We start from the raw sequence: 7,955 nt of genomic DNA, 5'->3' as shown, positions 1-7,955 counted from the left end.
AATACGAAAGGTTTTGGAAGAATATATAGTGTACATGTGAAAGCTGAACAATTGAGTGAATAGATGCAATATATGTACATAAATTTGAATGTCAAAAGATAGAATGTAGAGTGAGTGAGTAAGTATGTAAATGTTTCCGAAGTAAAATATATATATGTACCTATGTATAATATGCCTTGGAAAAATAAAACAAATATAATAAAAAAAATAATTGAAGTTAATGTATTTATATAGATACTGTACAAGTATTGAAGTTAATGTATTTATATAGATACTGTACAAATATTGATGTTAGTGTATTTATATAGATACTGTACAAGTATTGATGTTTATGTGTTTATATAGATACTGTACAGGTATTGATGTTAATGTATTTATATAGATACTGTAAAGGTACAAGTATTGATGTTAATGTATTTATATAGATACTGTACAGGTATTGATGTTAATGTATTTATATAGATACTGTACAAATATTGATGTTAATGTATTGATATAAATACTGTATACGTATTGATGTTAATGTATTTATATAAATACTGTACAAGTATTGATGTTAATGTATTTATATAGATACTGTACAAGTATTGATGTTTATGTGTTTATATAGATACTGTACAGGTATTGATGTTAATGTATTTATATAGATACTGTACAAATATTGATGTTAATGTATTTATATAGATACTGTACAGGTATTGATGTTAATGTATTTATATAGATACTGTACAAATATTGATGTTAATGTATTGATATAGATACTGTACAAGTATTTATGTTAATGTATTTATATAGATACTGTACAAGTATTGATGTTAGTGTATTTATATAGATACTGTACAAATATTGATGTCAATGTATTTATATAGATACTGTATACGTATTGATGTTAATGTATTGATATAGATACTGTACAAGTATTGATGTTAATGTATTTATATAGATACTGTACAAATATTGATGTAATGTATTGATATAGATACTGTACAAGTACTGATGTTAGTGTATTTATATAGATACTGTACAAATATTGATGTTAATGTATTTATATAAATACTGTACAAATATTGATGTTAATGTTTTATATAGATACTGTACAAGTATTGATGTTAGTGTATTTATATAGATACTGTACAAGTATTGATGTCAATGTATTTATATAGATACTGTACAAGTACTGATGTTTATGTGTTTATATAGAAACTACAAGTATTGAAGTTAATGTATTTATATAGTACTGTACATGTATTAATACTAATATGTTTATATAGATACTGTACAAGTATTGATGTCAATGTATTTATATAGATACTGTACAGGTATTGATGTTAATGTATTTATATAGATACTGTACAAATATTGATGTTAATGTATTTATATAGATACTGTACAAATATTGATGTTAATGTATTTATATAGATACTGTACAAATATTGATGTTAATGTATTTATATAGATACTGTACAAATATTGATGTCAATGTATTGATATAGATACTGTACAAGTATTGATGTTAATGTATTTATATAGATACTGTACAAATATTGATGTAATGTATTTATATATATACTGTACAAATACTGATGTTAATGTATTTATATAGATACTGTAAAGGTACAAGTATTGATGTTAATGTATTTATATAGATACTGTACAAGTATTGATGTTAATGTATTTATATAGATACTGTACAAGTATTGATGTTAATGTATTTATATAGATACTGTACAAGTATTGATGTTAATGTATTTATATAGATACTGTACAAGTATTGATGTCAATGTATTTATATAGATACTGTAAAGGTACAGGTATTGATGTTAATGTATTTATATAGATACTGTATACGTATCGATGTTAATGTATTTATATAGATACTGTATACGTATTGATGTTAATGTATTTATATAGATACTGTACAGGTATTGATGTTAATGTATTTATATAGATACTGTATACGTATCGATGTTAATGTATTTATATAGATACTGTATACGTATTGATGTTAATGTATTTATATAGATACTGTACAAGTATTGAAGTTAAAACGATTGGTGTAGTATATATACACTTCCTTTTACAGTAAGTAAAAACTCACGATTACACTGGTTGCAATTTAGAATATCACATCATATCTTAACAACTAATTCATTTCTTTTCAAGGCTAAACTAACAAACAATCCATTCTGTAACTTTTGTAACTCAGAAATTGAATCAATTGTTCACCTTTTTTGGGAGTGTGACCAAGTTCAGAATCTTCTTGAAGGTCTAGATATATTATTAGATGCATTATTTATTCCCTTTAGACTAAATAAAAAAACAATGCTTTTCGGTAAATATGATGGTGATTATAAAAATCCATCCTTTAAAGTAGATAATCAAATTATTTTGATTATAAAACAATACATATACAGAAACAGATGTCTGCATAAATCTTTAAATATCAACTTTTTACTCTATTGTATCTATGATCATTATAAAGTCAGAAAATTGTGTAGCTCTAAAAAAGGGGAAAAAGAAAAAACAAATGTTTGGCTGAATGGAGAAAATGGGATAAACTTTTGCAGATTATGGAATAATACTTTTTTAATCTGTTTTATTGACTTATACATTACACATTTATTTGTATTAAATATTAATAATCGCATACATGTGGTACCTTCTTCTTTTGCTGGAATCCCAGTGTCTGACAATTGCAGTAAATATATATAATTGAGTTAATCTACATTTTTTAGTAACAAGTCTACCACCCAGTCCTTTCCTCTTTTGGCATAAATTGTGTAAAGTATGATATTTATTTTTTTTCTTTTGTACTCTCTTTGAATAAAAATACTTTAAAATATTACAAACTACTCCCTTCCTTTTCTTCTTCTCCTTCCTTTCTTTCTTCCACCTTTCATCCATCTTCTCTTCCTTCTCCTTCCTTTCTTCTTCATCTTTATATATGTCTGTATATGTCTATATGGATTTTTGTCGTTTTGTTCAAGATTAAATAATATAAATGTTATGATTTGTATCCTGTCCACGTGTATCTGTGTTTGTTTTTATCTTATACCATTGATGTTAGGTGTGTATGTTTGTTAGGGTGAGAGGGTGAAACCATATGACGTTAAATATGAAAGGTTTTGGAAGAATATATAGTGTACATGTGAAAGCTGAACAATTGAGTGAATAGATGCAATATATGTACATAAATTTGAATGTCAAAAGATAGAATGTAGAGTGAGTGAGTAAGTATGTAAATGTTTCCGAAGTAAAATATATATATGTACCTATGTATAATATGCCTTGGAAAAATAAAACAAATATAATAAAAAAAATAATTGAAGTTAATGTATTTATATAGATACTGTACAAGTATTGAAGTTAATGTATTTATATAGATACTGTACAAATATTGATGTTAGTGTATTTATATAGATACTGTACAAGTATTGATGTTTATGTGTTTATATAGATACTGTACAGGTATTGATGTTAATGTATTTATATAGATACTGTAAAGGTACAAGTATTGATGTTAATGTATTTATATAGATACTGTACAGGTATTGATGTTAATGTATTTATATAGATACTGTACAAATATTGATGTTAATGTATTGATATAAATACTGTATACGTATTGATGTTAATGTATTTATATAAATACTGTACAAGTATTGATGTTAATGTATTTATATAGATACTGTACAAATATTGATGTTTATGTGTTTATATAGATACTGTACAGGTATTGATGTTAATGTATTTATATAGATACTGTACAAATATTGATGTTAATGTATTTATATAGATACTGTACAGGTATTGATGTTAATGTATTTATATAGATACTGTACAAATATTGATGTTAATGTATTGATATAGATACTGTTCAAGTATTGATGTTAATAAATTGATATAAATACTGTACAAGTACTGATGTTTATGTGTTTATATAGAAACTACAAGTATTGAAGTTAATGTATTTATATAGTACTGTACATGTATTAATACTAATATGTTTATATAGATACTGTACAGGTATTGATGTTAATGTATTTATATAGATACTGTACAGGTATTGATGTTAATGTATTTATATAGATACTGTACAAATATTGATGTTAATGTATTTATATAAATACTGTACAAGTATTGATGTCAATGTATTTATATATATACTGTACAAGTATTTATGTTAATGTATTTATATAGATACTGTACAAGTATTGATGTTAGTGTATTTATATAGATACTGTACAAATATTGATGTTAGTGTATTTATATAGATACTGTACAAGTATTGATGTCAATGTATTTATATAGATACTGTACAAATATTGATGTTAGTGTATTTATATAGATACTGTACAAATATTGATGTCAATGTATTTATATAGATACTGTACAAATATTGATGTTAGTGTATTTATATAGATACTGTACAAGTATTGATGTTAATGTATTTATATAGATACTGTACAAATATTGATGTCAATGTATTTATATAGATACTGTACAAGTATTGATGTAGTGTATTTATATAGATACTGTACAAGTATTGATGTCAATGTATTTATATAGATACTGTACAAATACTGATGTTAATGTATTTATATTATTATATGATATTAGTATCGTACCGCCCTACATATTCCTATGGATGTGTTTACAGATGTTTGTGTATTTGATATTGTGATTAACATTTTAATATTTCACGTTAATAGCGTCATTTTCACAACTTTGTTATTTTCATTAGTTATTCACACGTTCTCTACGACAAACATACTACCAGTCACTTAAGATGGCAGCGTGTTTAAATCTCGCGTTATCTAGAGTCAGTACGAGATTTCCTGACATACCGCCTATAAACAGAAGAGTTTAGCTGAAGTAATCCAATACGTAGATATGATGGTACACGTCAGTTTTATTTTGTCTGAGCGATGTAGTAAGAGACCTATACAATGTATTTCTGTTTTGACGGCGTGCCGACCATTCTTAGGTAATTCTAACTGGTTTATATCTATAAGTTCGGTGTTACATTACTCGCGTTCTACCGTAACCTATTTCTATTTACGTTATATCAAGTCCCGGTGTAATCAGACAGTATGTTGGCAATGTGTCTAATATAGCGAAAAACAAATCAAATCAATTCCAGAGTCGTCATGACTTTATCAGATTATATTCCATCAATACTTCTAACTAACTACAGATTTTTATATATATGAGAACCGAGGACATTATCCTAAATGTACTACCGAATAACATATCAGCAGAGAAAAAAAACACGCATGTACTTATAAGGAATGTATAGATTCTGTGATCATGTCTATTACTCTAGACTTTATTTAGCTAAGGTTTGACCTCGTTATGTGGACTTTATTTAGCTAAGGTTTGACCTCGTTACGTGGACTTTATTTAGCTAAGGTTTGACCTCGTTACGTGGACTTTATTTAGCTAAGGTTTGACCTCGTTATGTGGACTTTATTTAGCTAAGGTTTGACCTCGTTACGTGGACTTTATTTAGCTAAGGTTTGACCTCGTTACGTGGACTTTATTTAGCTAAGGTTTGACCTCGTTACGTGGATTTTCTTTAGCTAAGGTTTGACCTCGTTACGTGGATTTTCTTTAGCTAAGTTTTGGTCCTCGTTACGTGGACCTTCTCTAGCTAAGGTTTGGTCCTCGTTACGTGGACTTTCTTAAGCTAAGGTTTGACCTCGTTACATGGACTTTCTTTAGCTAAGGTTCGACCTTGTTACGTGGACTTTCTTTAGCTAATGTTTGGCCCTCGTTACGTGGACTTTCTTTAGCTAAGGTTTGGCCCTCGTTACGTAGATTTTCTTTAGCTAAGGTTTGGCCCTTGTTACGTGGACTTTCTTTAGCTAAGGTTCGGCCCTCGTTACGTGGACTTTCTTTAGCTAAGGTGTGGCCCTTTTTACGTGGACAGTAGGAAAACTCATCCAACTTGAACATTTAGTGATACGTTATTCAGGGTCGAAAACTGTAATAAAACACACGATATGTTTAGTATATAATGGAAATGTCCTTGATGTTAGGTTCCATGGTGGGTAATACGATAAACGTCATCAGTAATACGATAAACGTCATCAGTAATACGATAAACGTCAACAGTAATACGATAAACGTCATCAGTAATACGATAAACGTCAACAGTAATAACGATAAACATCATCAGCAATTACGATAAACGTCATCAGTAATTACGATAAACGTCATCAGTAATTACGATAAACATCATCAGTAATAACGATAAACATCATCAGTAATTACGATAAACATCATCAGTTAATACGATCAACGTCATCAGTTATTACGATAAACATCATCAGTAATTACGATAAACGTCTTCAGTAATTACGATAAACATCATCAGTAATAACGATAAACATCATCAGTAATTACGATAAACATCATCAGTAATTACGATAAACGTCATCAGTTATTATGATAAACGTCATCAGTTATTACGATCAACGTCATCAGTTATTACGATAAACATCATCAGTAATTACGATAAACGTCTTCAGTAATTACGATAAACATCATCAGTAATTACGATAAACGTCATCAGTACTTACGATAAACATCATCAGTTATTACGATAAACATCATCAGTTATTACGATAAATATCATCAGTAATTACGATAAACGTCTTCAGTAATTACGATAAACATCATCAGTAATTACGATAAACATCATCAGTAATTACGATAAACGTCATCAGTTATTACGATAAACGTCATCAGTTATTACGATCAACGTCATCAGTTATTACGATAAACATCATCAGTAATTACGATAAACGTCAACAGTAATACGATAAACGTCATCAGTAATACGATAAACGTCAACAGTAATTACGATAAACGTCATCAGTAATACGATAAACGTCAACAGTAATTACGATAAACATCATCAGCAATTACGATAAACGTCATCAGTAATTACGATAAACGTCATCAGTAACTACGATAAACGTCATCAGTAATACGATAAACGTCAACAGTAATAACGATAAACGTCATCAGTAATACGATAAACGTCAACAGTAATTACGATAAACATCATCAGCAATTACGATAAACGTCATCAGTAATTACGATAAACGTCATCAGTAACTACGATAAACATCATCAGTAATAACGATAAACATCATCAGTAATTACGATAAACATCATCAGTTAATACGATCAACGTCATCAGTTATTACGATAAACATCATCAGTAATTACGATAAACATCATCAGCAATTACGATAAACGTCATCAGTAATTACGATAAACGTCATCAGTAACTACGATAAACATCATCAGTAATAACGATAAACATCATCAGTAATTACGATAAACATCATCAGTTAATACGATCAACGTCATCAGTTATTACGATAAACATCATCAGTAATTACGATAAACGTCTGCAGTAGTTACGATAAACATCATCAGTAATAACGATAAACATCATCAGTAATAACGATAAACATCATCAGTAATTACGATAAACATCATCAGTAATTACGATAAACGTCATCAGTTATTACGATAAACGTCATCAGTTATTACGATCAACATCATCAGTTATTACGATAACATCATCAGTAATTACGATAAACGTCTTCAGTAATTACGATAAACATCATCAGTAATTACGATAAACGTCATCAGTTATTACGATAAACGCCATCAGTTATTACGATCAACGTCATCAGTTATTACGATAAACATCATCAGTAATTACGATAAACGTCTTCAGTAATTACGATAAACATCATCAGTAATTACGATAAACGTCATCAGTACTTACGATAAACATCATCAGTTATTACGATAAACATCATCAGTTATTACGATCAACATCATCAGTAATTACGATAAACGTCTTCAGTAATTACGATAAACATCATCAGTAATTACGATAAACATCATCAGTAATTACGATAAACATCATC

The sequence above is a fragment of the Pecten maximus genome, chromosome 9, assembly GCF_902652985.1.
Source record: "Pecten maximus chromosome 9, xPecMax1.1, whole genome shotgun sequence".
Lineage (NCBI taxonomy): Eukaryota > Metazoa > Mollusca > Bivalvia > Pectinida > Pectinidae > Pecten > Pecten maximus.
This window is presented reverse-complemented; position numbering follows the sequence as displayed.